Here is a 15,260-nt window from a genome sequence, read left to right as displayed (position 1 = left end):
AGGTGATTTTCAGCCAGTTCACTGCACAGAGGCAGAGCAGAGCCCAATGAGCAGGCCCGTCCACTTACTTACAAACTTCATCCTGCTTCTTTCATCATTTATTGCACTTAGATTAATTTCCCACAATATAGACCTGAGCACTTCCAGAAACTTACTCATTCATTAACTTTCCAAAGTAAAAACTACTCTATCAACGCCAAGAATGATGAGAAGCCAGCTTAAGAAAATGTCCTTTACAAAACTAGATACCAGGATCAGGAAGTCTCTGCCTTTTCTCTACCCACCACCAGAAGTACAGATACACTCCCATAACCGTCCTCCCTGTGTATCGAGTGAAGACCATGCAGTGCTCTTCTTAGGAGATGGCTCAGACTTCCCAGAGAGGTGTCCAAGGAGCTTGGGAGGAAGCTGCAATGCTTTTTATGACCTACCCTAAGAAATTCTAGAATGTCACTGCTGCTGCATTCTGTGGTCAAGCAAATGACCAAGGCCATCCCAGGTTCAGCAGGAGGGAAGCGAGACTTCATTTCTCAAGGGGAGGAGTAGCTAACTTTTTGCAGCAAACTTTAATCTACATGGAGATGGAGTGGCCTGACTGGACAAGGCCGGCCATGTGCCATTTCTGTTTCAAGGGGTCAGGTCAGCTCCATCAGAAGCATCTAACATTGTGAGAGTCCGAGTTCCCCAAAGGAAAAGTAGGGTGTTATCGCCAGAAGACAAGGAAGCAGGCAGATGCTAGGTATGTAGAAATAGTAGCTATGTTACAATTGATGCTGGTATCACCAAACCTTTGATTCAAACATACATTATAAAATAAAAAATACATCAAAATTTGGGCCTTATAAAAGCCTGAATTTGTATCCTAACTCTGCCAATCAGTAACTCGAGCTAATTACATAAAATTTGAACATTACCTTTCTTATCTATAAAATGTGGGCAATAATAACCTTCTCAGGGTGGCTGAAAGCACTGGATGAAGACTTAGGTTTTGCTCAGCAAATGTCATTCCCTTCTCTTTTTTCCCTGTGAAACCTCTTAAACTGTAGACATGAGCACTCCTGAAAGTAGCACCCCTTTGAGAGTGGCTCAGAACAGAGCAGCCCAGGGGGTTTCAAACATGCTGAAAGCAAGCACTGTTTACAGGCTACACTGGCCATTAGTTTTCAAAATGCAGCTCACATTAGTCACTTTGATCAATAAAAGCAGGTAGACTTTGGTCTCTGTTCACGTGAGAGAGCGCCTCCGTGCATCTTTACGGGGACACACTATTTCCTGTTTCATCTTCAAAATTCATTTCCCTCGGAATCCTGAGCATTCAAGGCCATCAGTCTTTTAAAGAATATTGGAGGTCACCCAACCCATCTTAATAATGAAATCTAGGGCTGAAGTTAGCTTTCCTCTTTTATTGGTCATCGCTGATAAAACTTGACTGCTTAATATTTTTTCCTGAGCATTCGGGTACTGGAAGCTGTCTTCCAAATTCAGTGATTAAATGTGTCAGAGTACCAAGAAGATGATTCCTCAGCCTGAGGTTTTCATCACGGAAACATGGCTGGACCTGAGCTGTCCTTCCAGGAATGGCCTTGGTTTATACATTTTATAATTTGAGTGCCACTCGAGAAACTTAAGCTACTTACGTTGTAGCCTGTTCATTCTTTACAGTTTATTGATGTATTCAATGAATGTGTCTAATTCTTTGTCTCTTCAATTAATGTGTCTGGTTATTGGACCTAAGTAAAAGTGTCTTAGATTGAAGGCAATCGGGACATTGTGTGGCCTCTAAGGACCTCGCTCGTTCTTTCTCCCTCCCATTACTAGAAGGGACAAGAGAGGCGGAGAGGAAGGGAAAGGGAGAGCGGGGAGACTCTCGGCTGCGCTCGGTGCCTGGGAGTCACACCCCCGTCCATCAGGAAGGTCACCTGGGGTGGTTACAGATGGGGCACCACTAGCACACGCCCAAGAGCGGAGTAAATCAATCTCCTTTACCTCCTCCAGTCGTCTGATACCTTTAGGGGACTCTCCCTTTGGCACTACTATGTCTCTAGCACCTCTCCAAAATTCCCTCATCACCAATTCTTCAAACAAGCTGAGGGCCTTGCCTTTGGAAGATGATAGCATCTAACGGGACTGCGAGACCTTGCTTTTTGTTGTATTTTTTTTTATGTTGACCTTAAAGCAAATTATGTCAGTTTGCCACTTATAGCAAGGACGCTGAGTTTCCTCCTTATGCCACTGCATGTAAGTAACGGCCGCAGCTCCGGAAAGTGGCAGCCGGTGGTGTAATACTCTGGGGACCTCTTCACTTGGCCCACGGCCCTTTAGGGCCCGAGCGTGGAGGCCGCGGGGCGCCGCGGGGCGCTGCAGCCCGCGGGGGACAGCCCCGGAGCCCCGTGGGCAGGGGGCCGACCGGAGGCGCGGGACGTGCTGAGCAGCATCCTCGGGGCCCACGCGGGACGTGCTGAGCAGCATCCTCGGGGCCCACGCGGGACCTGCTGAGCAGCATCCTCGGGGCCCATGCGGGACCTGCTGAGCAGCATCCTCGGGCCTCACAGGGGATGTGCTGAGCAGCATCCTCGGGGCCCACGCGGGACGTGCTGAGCAGCATCCTCGGGGCCCACGCGGGACCTGCTGAGCAGCATCCTCGGGGCCCATGCGGGACCTGCTGAGCAGCATCCTCGGGCCTCACAGGGGATGTGCTGAGCAGCATCCTCGGGGCCCACGCGGGACGTGCTGAGCAGCATCCTCGGGGCCCACGCGGGACCTGCTGAGCAGCATCCTCGGGGCCCATGCGGGACCTGCTGAGCAGCATCCTCGGGCCTCACAGGGGATGTGCTGAGCAGCATCCTCGGGGCCCATGCGGGACCTGCTGAGCAGCATCCTCGGGCCTCACAGGGGATGTGCTGAGCAGCATCCTCGGGGCTCATGCGGGACGTGCTGAGCAGCATCCTCGGGCCTCACAGGGGACGTGCTGAGCAGCATCCTCGGGCCTCACAGGGGACGTGCTGAGCAGCATCCTCGGGCCTCACAGGGGACGTGCTGAGCAGCATCCTCGGGCCTCACAGGGGACGTGCTGAGCAGCATCCTCGGGGCTGACACGGGACGTGCTGAGCAGCATCCCCGGGCCCAAGCGGGACGTGCTGAGCAGCATCCTCGGGCCCACGCGGGACGTGCTGAGCAGCATCCTCGGGCCCCACGCGGCGGTGGAACGAAGGCCTGGGGAGGGCAGGCTGCTGCTTCTGCCCACGGAGCTCGCTCATTCCCGCACCGGCTACGAAACTGACTTTCCCAACACAGAGGCACAGCCAGGAGGGGAGATCCCCGGACGGAGAAGCAGCAGGCTCCCCAGGAGAGAGCACCTGCCGGCCCAAAGGGCCGCTGCCAGACCCTCGCTGCCTTCCGTCGCCGCAGCAGCTGACTCACAGCCTCGCTAAGGGCCAGGCCGCGCTCCAGCCCCAGCCCGACCCGCAGCCTCCGCCCCACTCACCCAAACCCACACACTTCAGGGGGAACGCAGGCCCCTGAGCCCGGGGGCAGCGCCCCAGCCCGGCCTAAGCTGCGCCCGCGGCCGCCCCGACGGGCCCACCCCACCTGCGTCCCCCACCCGAGTCCCCCACCCGCGTCCCCGGGCGGCCTCGAAGCAGCTCTGGGGCGCCGCTCCTCCCGACCGCAGCTCTGCCGGGACCACCGTGGGGCAGGGGAACTCCCACGCCGGCCTTCAACTCCCTCCCCTCTAACGTGGGGTAACAGTGCTCACGCCCCAGGACCCCTGTGGGGCTAAATGACAGTCAGTGCAGCTCAGTGAGCTCAGTGCCTGGCCCACAGTAAGGGCTCCACAAATGTGAGGATATTTTATTTGACTGTTAACTCTGGAGAATGGTATTTTATTTAATAGACAGTATGTACTTCATACATATCTATTATCAGTGCCTTCAAAAAACAGCTTTAAAAGTTAGCAGCAGCTTCTGCAAGTCCAAAAACACATAGTTATTACATAACATGTGGTAGTAAAATTTGTCAAGATATATTATACAATTCAAAGCATTTCAAGTAAGCATCAGTCTACTATATTATAGGTTAAGATAGAGAGTATAATAAAATGGCATGTTCCTCAGATTATACAATACACTTTACATCAATATTAACAAACTATCACATTAAGTATTACAGGAGGAGCTACGTGAAAACAGGGCAGAAATGGTTATTCAGGAACCTCAACATCTATTTTCAACATCTGTGCTTCAAATTGGGTGGGTGATTTTCACTCATCGATGCAAGAGAAAAAGAAAGGCTAGAACTATTATGTTGTTTAGTAGAGAAGAAATTTCTTCCAGAAACGCACTCTAAGCTGGAGAGCTTCCTCCACAACGTGCAGCTCTGCCAGTAGCTGGAGGGTGAGGGAATCCCTGCTGCCTCCATACACCACAAACGATGCACGCGGACGCTCCCGAGCCTAACACCAGAGTGGCCGCCTACAAGGTGACATCTCCATCAAGTCTGTGACTGAGGCCAGCAGCATGACGGAGGTCTTTGGACCCAGAGTTCTAAAAGCTAATTATAATGCTTAGGACAAACAGGCCATGTACCCTAGAGGTAGGTAACACTGACAGCTAATACTGAAAAAACTTTATATCTTACAGAAAACACTACTTTTTTTCCCTATAACTGAAAAATGCAACATTTAGGACAACAGGGAAAGAACATTTGACATGAAAGTTGCCTGGGGGCTCAGAAAAATAATTCAGAATAAGCCAGTTTGTGGGAGAAAGGTCCGTCTGATGGTAGACTAAAGAGACCCGTGGGATTTCAGAAACTTCTTGTAAGTTAAAATGAAGGAAGATGCATATCCATTCCTGACTCAGCCTCATACTGGCTGGCAAGGCGATAATCTAGAGGTACTGGTGGGACCTTTAAGGTGAGAAAGGAGAAATGTCCATGGACATGAAATAAATGTACGGGCATAAACTAGCTGTAAACCATGAATCACTTGGAACAAATGTATATAAAAACTCCTGGAGGTAAGGAAGTCCAAATCCGGTGCCTGAGAGCAGGGCCTGGCAGCCAAGACACCGTCTCTCTCTACTAGTATCCCTACGATCGCACAGCAGGACCAGTCCCATGCCTCTCAACACAGGGGGTGCAATTTTTGCCACATGGTCTCAATAAAGAGAATCACTTTGTTGTCTAAATAGTAGCAATGATTATCTTTATGCTCCCTATCCCAGGTATTTTACACAAAAAAGTCATATTATTGTCTTGATGTCATTATTAGCCCAGTTTCTATTCCTGTAGAAATCAGATTCTTGTGGTTACACTTCTTTGGTTGAATGTTTGTCCCCAACATCAGTAACTGCTTTGGCCCTGAGGCTGAGCTGGGCATACCATCCACCATCCAAGAGCTGGGCGAGGGTCTAGAAGAAGGCAGGTCACCGGAAGAGCTCTGCCCACTGTTCTCTCCTTCACTGTGTGATTTCAGACAGAGCTCAAGTCTGCCTTCCCCTGGGGCTTCCTTCAGCTGCCCTGGGGCACGTCTTTCTGCATCTCCTGCAGCGAGCTGACCTCTGGGAGGTGGCTCCCTGGTCCTCTTAGAGAAGCTGTTTTCTTTTCCTCTGATCTGTGTGCCCTTGCTTTCTTTTTGAGGGACCAATTTTTCAAACTGGCCAGACCATTTCTCAACCATGTGCTGGGGTGAAGCGTTACAGAATGCATTGGTGAGCATTTTGGCTTCAGCAGGAACAGCACTGGGACTCATCTACGGTGTCATTTTTTTGTATAAACCAGGTGGCTGCTGGCCTGCCCAGAAGAGGTATCAGGCATTCCAGAAATGAGACTGGAACCGTAAAAGTCAGAAGAAAGTTCTCCCTGCTTTTTCTGAGCCTGAAAAATGCAATCTATTGGAGAGGACATTTCAGTGGCTGTTAACGTGGAATGGTCAGCAGTCTGAGAAAAATCACTGTCTTGGGAGCTCACCAATAAGCCAGATGGGAAGTGCCTGGGGTGGACAAGCAAGTGTTTAATCTTGATGGTAAAAACCTCCCAGTGTTCTGGTTTGTGGCAGTACTCTTGCCCACCTTAATTCCCACAACCAAACTCTGATTCGTAAGCTTCTGGCCCCTCCATTTGCAAAGACCTGTGCTGCTTGAGATAATCCTCTCTCCATGCAAGAGGCCAGCTCTGTAGCTTGTTCTACTTTGTTTCTTTGAAAAAATCCCCCTGATTTTATAGTGCTGGTCATCAGCACTGGGCTCTGAGCAGCACCGGTGCCTCTTTGAACTCTTGAGGGCATCTGTTGGGAATAGTGGGGTGTGTCCAGAAGTATCTGCATCAAAGGGTTGGTCCTTGGGATAATTATGTGGGGACGTGGCCACTGGCTTGGATTGGGGAAGAAATTTCACATGATTTCCTTCATTACCAAAGGTGCTTTTCTTCTTAGCATTTTTATTAGTGGCACTTTTCTAAATGCCACTCTGTTTAAACTCTGACTAAACTCTGTTTAAAATCCGTCTTACCCTCTTCCTGTGGGGGTTTATTCTGCGTCAGACGGCCCTCATCTTTTTGCAGGAGGATTGCATCCTGCAAAACTGCTGGACTTGTGTAGCTGTTTCTGGCAAAACTGGTTGAGAGGGGAAAGCTTTGAATCTAGACAGTCAATCAATGCTGGGCTCCAGGCTGCGCCGGCGTCACCTCAGGCTTTTTGGAGCATGTGCTGCAGCTGTGGACAGATAGCTGGGTGTGGTCGTGCCAGACGGGGCCCAGCATGGTCCTGCAGGGTGGCCTCTCTAGTGCTGTGACGGTCACCGGCTAGGATTCAGGAGGCCGTTCCATTTGAATGTCTGCATATTTAGAACCATCTAAGTTAAAGTCACTTTGAGTTAAAAGACCTTCCACCTCAGGCTGGTTGGGGTCATCGTCACTAAGGGTGAAGACAGAGTCCATGCTTCTGCTCCCCGGGCCAAGGTCCTTTTCCACGTCACTGCCTGGGGCACCAACACCTGCATCCAGCTCGCCTTCCACGCTGCGGTACAGAAAGACGCCAGTCAGCAGCAAGCAAGGGGTATGAGAGGCCTTCTCCCTAGTATCACATCTCCCTGAAACCTCTCCGAAGAGAAGCGATTTCTTCTCCAAATATGTGACAGCACTTTCCAATCAGAAATTGAATAAGCAGAGTAACCTATTTTAAAAATTCATTTTCCAGTTCTGGGCTGGAACAAGTAGGAAGCCAAAGGATGCTTAGAGCAATGACCACCACAAACCAAATGCCGTCCGCCGGCTGGGTGAGGAGTGGTGCTCAGTGCTGTGTAGTGCCCCAAACGAGCGCCTCAGGAGGGCAGCTGGGAAGCTGGTCTAACAGCCCTTGGATTATGGTTTTTTTCACTTCATCTTTTCCTTGATCCATCACACAGACCCAGTGAGGACAGAGATCTGATGAGAAAACACTTCCAGGAATATTTCATTTAAAAATCCTTTAAAACAGATGCTATCACAAAAACAGACCCAGTCCAGGTGCGCTTCGACTCCAGAATTCAGTTTCTCTTTCAGCTCTGCAAGGCTTCCCAACGGCTGGCTGGCTGAAGATGCCTTTTGTGAGGGGTCCTTTCTGATTAAGGAAAAAAAGCGTATCCCAGACAGGTTTGGGCAGATCGTCATTTTCACAGATACTTGGCAGAGACACTCCAAGGAGCTGCCTGACATAGGAGAGGTTGGTGACATGGGCAAGCTACCCAGGTGAATGCCAGGACCCCGCCCAAAAGCCCACTTTAAGCTAGATCTTCTCCTTTTAAGGTCTTCTGACCCGAATTGCTGGGCTGCAGGGCCAACTGGCACTGCACCCCCCGGGCCGCTGTTGCTCTTGAAGGTCGGTGGAGTCCTCTGATCCCTGTGTCAGGAGTGCAGTGTCTCGAAGGTGGCTCATTTTAATTCCGTAGGGACATTCATGCCCATTAAGTGGATACGGTGCCTCTCCCTTGCCAGAACTGACCCCTAACTGGTGACCTCCCTCAGAGCAGTCACCACTCACATTGGCAGTGCCGGGCTGATAGTTTCATTCGCTGTGTCTGAATTCCTTCTTGTTACAGTGTGAGAATGGGCACAGTTCCCCACGTCCTTGGTGACCAATGCGCTGGGGTAGTCCTCCTTCTCTAGGCTGTTGGATCTCTGAGGAGAGAGAGCCATTTGTCCTTCTGTCTGGGAAACTGAAAGTGGCCACAAAGTCCACCGTGGGACAGCCCAGGACAAATGACTTCATGGCATCGGTCTTGCCTTCTCCCACTCCCTCCACACAGCCTACTGGCCACATATCACTTAATTTTATTTTATTTTTTATCTTATTGTTTTACTTGATTTTGGCCACAACAAACAGACCATTGAACAGGAAAAGATGCCGCTCCCGCCTCTGCAGGCCTCTCTGCAGGTGCACCTGGCCGTCAAGGAGCGCAGCCCTCCTGGAGCGCACGCAGGCCGAGACACCAGCGCACAGCTGCGCAGCCAGCAGGCCCCTGCGGGTGCCAGGCCTCCCTTGGGGCCCTACCCGGGCAGGAGCCGGAGCCCGCCGCCCCCTTCCTGCCGGTGCCTCCCCTTCCTTCAGCAGCCGGGAGGCTTGGGGAGACCCGGGTCCGGCCGGAGGGGCTGGGGAAAGGCGGGGTCCCAGTCCCGGCGCTGTCCCCCGCTGGGGAGCAGGGCGGCCCGCCTGCCCGTGGGTGCAGAGGTGGCGGGGGGGGGGCTGCGCCGCTCGGAGAGCAGACTCGGGCGCAGGGCGCATGGGAGGAAGGAAAGGTGCCTGCGGGCGCGCGGGCGAGGGCGAGGGGTGCTGGGGCTGACCCGCTGCTGGGGGGGGGGGGGGAGCTCTGGAATTAGAACTAACGCGACCGAGCCTCCAGCGTCAAATCCCCGCAGGATCGGTCCGCGGAGCCCTGGTGGCGGGCGGGGAGGGCGCCCGGGGAGCGGGTCTGCTGCGGGGCGGCCGCAGCCGGGGCTCCTCCAGCGGCGGGTCCCGCGGCGTGGCGGCGGCTGCGCGTCACCATCCCCACGCGGGCCTCCCTGGTGCGGACACGCCTGTCAGGGGGGAGGTCGTCCGGCTGCCGCCTGGAGCCTCCTGCTTTGGGCAGATGTTCCTGGTCTCTCAGCTGCAGCAGTTTCCACAAGTGACCAGTGTCCCACGTGGTAATTTCAAGTGGCCAGGTCTTCAGTAGGAGGCAGGGGACAGGGACCTGCCCAGGACACACAGGGACACGCCGTGGGGACCGCAGTTAAGTTGCAATCACCTTTAGCAGCCCACGCAGGAGCTCCTGGGGCCCACGGACGGAGTGCGCGCAGCGCCGGGAGCGGGCAGCCGGGTCCGTGGACCTGCACCGGCTGAGGCGGCTGAGCCCGCGCAGCAGCAAGGGCGGGGCGCTGAGCCCTCGCTTCGTGCGGGGCGTGGGTCTGGGCCTCACATGCTCACCCCGCCAACTGTACAGCCGTGTGCGCTAGGGCCTGGCACTGTGACCGTCTCAGGGATCGGAAAACTGGGGGAAAGGGCTTCGCGCCTTTCCCACGACCACACAGCACCTGCCCGTGGGTGCGGGGCGAGGGCCCTGACTGCAGAGCGTTCGCTCTTAACCAGGCCTTAGTGACTCGCTGCTCGAGAAACTCACGAAATAGGCTTATGTCTGGGTGGGTATGTATAAAAGATTGCTGTCAATTTATTTCAAATAATAAGCTTTTAAATAAAGCTCACAATGATCCCCCAGTCTCTTCAAAGCCATGTATAAATGATGTTAATCTGGGTTCTTTCCACTTGTTAGTCACAGAGGCACCGTTCAAACTGATTTAAGCAAAACAGAAAATTTAGTGGCTTCCTACTGAAAAGTGCAGATGTCAAGTTACTGCAGTGACTCCTGGACTCGGGCTCTGGAAGGGAGCTCGGGACTCGGTCTCTTGGTCACCACCTCCTGGCTGTGGTTTTGCATGTGTCATCCTGTTCCAAGCAGGACCCCTCTGTGTGGGAGTCACGGACACAAGTTTGAGGTACCAGCCTAGTGATCTCATGCGAAAGGGGCCTTCCTTTTCCCAAAGGAGCCGGCGTCCTCGAACTAATTCATTGGCTGTTTTTATTTGCATCTGAACCAATTGCTGAGGCAAAAGGGAAGGAAGAGGCAAAGAGGTTGGAACTAGGTCTCGGCACCAGATAAACTGAGAAAGTGAGAGAGGGTTGTTCCCCAAAAGGTAAACCCACCAATTAGCGTCAGGGGTAAAAATAGGATTATTGCCGGGGAGGCCAAATAACAGATGAGAACAACACTCGTTCCAGATTAATTTTTATCTGTCCATAAAGCCTGCTTCTTGGATCTTTACCTGACAACAACCTTAGCAACAAATACCAACATAAGACTGAATATCTATTCTTCCCACTGCCAAACAACTAGTTGAAGCATATGTGTAGATGTTTCACACAGTGGAGCTTCTTGGTCTAAAGTACAGCTTAGGAAGGGGATCGTTTAGAGGCAACTGAGCCTCATTGCTCTGCACCACCTACTGTGCGGAGCATCACGCATTTCAGAAACAAGCCGCTATCAAGATGCGTGCGTCAGGGACGTGCATACTATGGATGATTTACCTTTCCGCACAGAGGGGGATGACTCCCGAAAAGGTGCATACTCAGGTTCATAACTGAAAGGGAGTGATTCTGGTATATTTCTTTTTGTAGAAAGGGGCTCTTATGACCCAACAAAATCCTATAATACAAAGTAGTCTGCCTTTACTCAGAATTTCATGTTAAAGCATGTTGCACTGGTGACTTATTTATTTATTTATTTATTTATTTATTTTTGAGAAAAGTCATCTCAGAAAGTGAGATGAAGCGGTTTTTGAATTCGGCACATGGGCTAGAGCCAACTTAAAAACGCAAATGTAAGATTAAAAAAATATTCTTTAGACCTGTCTTCTCCCTAAATATTATCAGTTCAGAAAGATTTTCAGACTCTTTCCCCATGGCTCGTACTCAGGAAGAGGAGATTCCTCCCTTCTACACGTAGGACAGAGAATAATATTAAATCGACAATAAATAGTAAAAGCCTTTCCTCTAGTTGCTATATTTTCCTTTTTACTTTAATGGCTGGTTTTTATTGCTCTCCAAATTCTTCCTTGTGCATAGCAAACCTCAGAAAGCACCTCACCATGAGAGCAATTTCTACAGGTTCTCCTCTGCTCGCCCAAACAGCACCAAGGCATCCAAATGGATCTTAATAGTTTAATAAAATTGAATTTAGCTTCTTTAGACCATAACAGTTGGTGGCACTCCATTGTGAGCATATCTGGATTGTAATTAAGAAAATTCAACATTACCTCTGGCACTGAAGGGCTCCGGGAAATGCCTGATTTACATACAGCTATGCCAGGTCTGCGCCTTCCACATCTGGTGTGTGCCAAAGGATGTGTGACTGTACATGCAAAGTGGAGAGACACAGGAGAGCTGAAAGCCACTCTCAGGATGGTCCACAGGCCATAGACCATCTGGATTTTTTAATTCAAATGCAAAAAATAACCAAAAAACATTATTTGGTCATTGTGAATATTTATATAAGTGGATAGAAATGGCAGTGATCTGGCCTTGGTGCAGTCCAGTGTCTGGATTCATTCATCCATTCAGTCATCCATTCAGTTAGTCCACAAATATATATATCGAGTACCTTTGGTATTACTTAGGATTGTGGTTTAAGTGGCAAGACTTCTCAACTGCACTGGCTTGATTGGTAATAATTGGTTTTTCTGATATAAGGAGTCCAAAAGTATTGGCTGTTGACATGGATTCAGTGACACAAGTGCAGCATTGCAACAATTTTCCTAACTTTTCCTTTAAGACAGTCACTGACGGTGCAGCTGTCACTTAAGCGTTTGAGACAGGAAGTGGGAGGATTGAGGACAAGGCCAACAGTGACTTTGTGGAGCTGGAGCCTCGGACGGCCCCGGCTACACGTCTGATGTGTGGCAGGCTAATTAGTCCAGCAGAGCCTCAGATGGGGCTGCTCTCCGCTCAGTGTGACCTTTCATGACGGTCAGTCCAGGCTTCCGAAAAGCAGCAAGCCCCCAGCACGTCTGTTAATGTCTAACTGGCCAAGCAAAGCACATGGCCAAACCCAGATCAATACCGTTCCCTCCTTGATGGGAGGGAAAGCAGAGTCACATCGCAAAGGGGTGGAGAGAGAGAAAGGAAGTACTTGTGGCCATTTCTATAATCAGAAATGGAAAATTAGCATTACCTGGCATAAAGAGAAGGTAAATACTAAAAATAAAAATGAATCGGCATAAAGAAGTCACTTGCTATTACAGTAAGTTTTTCAAACCACCGCGACAACCAAGCCCCCCTTGCCTGTTCAGGACCCTCAGCCCGCAGGCTGACATACACTGCCCTAGATTTCCACGTTGTGCTGTTGAACTTTGGGGGTGCCTTGCACCCAGCTTCCAGCTTAGCTAAACTTCCAGCCTTCAACACAGGCAGGAAAGCAGGGGGTGCGTGGCTCGAGGCAGTAGAGCGTGATTCAAGTGGACACACCTGAAGCGCTGCTGTGTTCGTCTCCTTTGGTTCTCTAGCTCTGCAGATGCCACGATTGACATGAACAAAATAACTTTCAAAGGGCCACTATCATGAGTTTTCCTTTCCCATCTATGTTAGCAGTTATTCTTTTTTTTCCTTTTATATTTCAATCACACTTGACATTTAATATTTTATACTAGTTTCAGGTGTACAGCATCATGGTTAGCCATCTGCATAATTAACAAAGTCACCTCCCCAATAAGTGAGCCTACTACCCACCCGGGACCACACACAGTTATTACAATAGTATTGACTCTATTTCCTGTGCTGTACTTTACATCCTTGTTACTAGTTTGCAACTGCCAATTTCTACTTTTTTTTCTTTATCTGAGGATATGTTTTTACCTATTTTTTTATAGAGAGGAAGGGAGAGTGAGAGAGAGAGAAACATCAATGTGACAGAGAAACATAGCACCCCCACCATCAATCGAACCCCAAACCTGGGCATGTGCCCTGACCGGGAATCAAACCTGTGGCCTCTCAGGGCACAAGACGATGTTCTAACCAACTGAACCACACTGGCCAGGGCCCAGTTTTTATTTCTTAATCCCTTCATCTTTTCCACCCGGTCCCCAATGCCCTCCAGCCTGGAACCCATCAATCTGCTCCCTGCATCTGTCTCTGTTTCATTTGTTCATTTTATTCTTTACATCTCACATATAAGTGAAGTATTTAAAAATAAGGACTTTATATTATTTCTTGTTTCTTCATGTACTTTGAAACTCCTATGTAAAAGCTCTGGCATGCTTTTATGTAGCCCATGCTGCCTGCTAAGTGGTGCTAAGCATAGGGTAGATGATCGATAAATATTTTCTGATAAATAAAGCTAAACTCTTCTAAACCATCTAGACAATTCCACAAATTCGCCATGCTAGTCATATGCCACTGTGTAGAGAAAACAAAGAAAGCGGTTGGTTGTCATTTTCCACTTCTCAGGGGGTTGGTAGGTGAAGGTATACGCCAGGAGATATTGGGCAGTGTTTGCCAAATTACAAAACTAACAAATTATCAAATTATTTTGCCATTTCAGACACATACACACAAATAAAATTAGATCCAAGCATGCTCTGTGATCAAGATTTTCACATTTCATCCTCACATGAAAGGAAGGTTGTGTTTTCTGAAGTTCAATTATTATCATAAACCTGAAGGCATTGAGTCTCCCCAGAGACTGCGTGAGTTTATGGCTTTAGGGCCTGTCCTTCTCTTGTTTTATCAACATCTGTGAGAAGCAGATAAAGCACTGAGAGCCACAGGCTTTCACCCAGGCCTCACCCCTCCTAAGATTTCCATGTTCTCAGTTGTAATTCAGTCGACCACCCATGACATCCTAATGAAATAAGCGAAACAAGAGTTTTGCTCAGTTCCCCAGGATCTGGCTTCTAAGACAATGGGTGAGTTCAGGGTTAGACACACTGCTCTCCGGCTTGCTAACAATTTTTATAGATCTGAAGAGCCTCAGAGGCTCACATGCCCTGATCTTTCTCCCTTGTCTAAAGTCTCCATCAGTGCCAAGAGCATCTCTCGGGGAGTCTGAACTTTCCTTTAATCTAATCCATTTAGAAAATGACTCACAATTCATTGAATAAAGTAGAGAAAATTGATACTTTTTCATTAGACTGAAAAAGTCTTTTTCACTGCTGGCATCTGGAATGTGTTTTCTATTTAAATTTTATTTGTGTCAATCTTGTTTAGCAGGAGGGAGATTAAAATGAAAGGCCTTGCAATCAGTGTACAACTTTCCCCTTGCTGCCAAGATGGCAAGGACCCGTTTCACAGAGGAACCTGGTGCCAAGAGTTTTCTGGGGATAATTTAATTTGGGATCAGTTGCAAAGTGGGATCAACCAAAGGTGATATTTTAACATATCAATAACTATCAAAGTGATTGCTTTACATATGACAAAAGGGACGGGTACTTAACTGACATTTGATTATAGTAAATCTATAGCAATTCTAGCAAGAATTATATTATAGAATCTAATAATAACTTTAGAAAGTACTTTTTTTCAAATCGGGAAGATACTTGTATACAAACATACTCTAAAGTTGTAAGAACACAGAGCTTAGCACCAAAGACATGCAGATGTTCATCTGGCTCAAACGTTGCTTGTAACATCATTTTTTCAACCAGGCCTTCCCTTGGATTTGAAATGCAAAGCCATCTGGAGTTCTTCTACACACACACTCAGGGCCCCTGCTCCCCAGTCTGTCACCATGGATGCAAATGCATCAGGTAGAAGCAACAACCACAGGGGGCGAATTGGGTGGGAGGAAAACAGAATTGCCCCTTCCATTCAGAAGTGGCAGGAGTCTCCACGCAGGACCAACACGAAACACCATTTACTCAAAGGCACCAAGCAGGGCGTTTGGGTTAGTTCGTTGGTTGGTTTGGGCTTGGAGCCGCCACCAGGCTTCACCTCCTCACTCTCTCCATCCTGAGACAGCCCTCGAAGTTCGGTTTCTTTGAGAAGAAATTATTCACAAAGAAACTGAGGTCTGATTGCTGTATTTGGTCTACTCTATAAATACCCAAGAAGGACTATGAAGGCTGGCGGTTGGCTGGGTTCACTGGCTGGCTGAGCCACTGCTTCTGTACCCCCAAAGGAATGTGTTTCCGTACCCTCAAAGGAAAGCGAAGTCCCTGCCTCACAGACATCATTAGGAATCAGTGTTGGTAAAGCTGTGCCAGGA

At 49.3% G+C, this 15,260-nt stretch overlaps 1 protein-coding gene and 2 pseudogenes across 4 annotated transcripts in view; 1 reads left to right on the top strand and 2 right to left on the bottom strand.

Moving 5' to 3' along the window:
- TAFA1 (TAFA chemokine like family member 1) overlaps window positions 1-15,260 on the top strand; it is a 474,741-nt gene that overhangs the window by 444,277 nt on the left and 15,204 nt on the right. The window lies entirely within an intron of this gene.
- Window positions 5,509-6,433, bottom strand: LOC308568073 (rho GTPase-activating protein 20 pseudogene; annotated as a pseudogene). Its single transcript has 2 exons — window positions 6,410-6,433; window positions 5,509-6,368 (listed from the first exon to the last, which is right to left on the bottom strand). The product of its transcript is annotated as a rho GTPase-activating protein 20 pseudogene (transcript).
- On the bottom strand, window positions 6,545-8,755 carry LOC308567770 (rho GTPase-activating protein 20 pseudogene; annotated as a pseudogene). Its single transcript has one exon. The product of its transcript is annotated as a rho GTPase-activating protein 20 pseudogene (transcript).

This window comes from Miniopterus schreibersii, assembly GCF_964146895.1.
Source record: "Miniopterus schreibersii genome assembly, chromosome: 15".
NCBI lineage: Eukaryota > Metazoa > Chordata > Mammalia > Chiroptera > Miniopteridae > Miniopterus > Miniopterus schreibersii.
The sequence above is the reverse complement of the archived record's forward strand: the minus strand, read 5'-3'. Positions and strand labels throughout refer to the sequence as shown.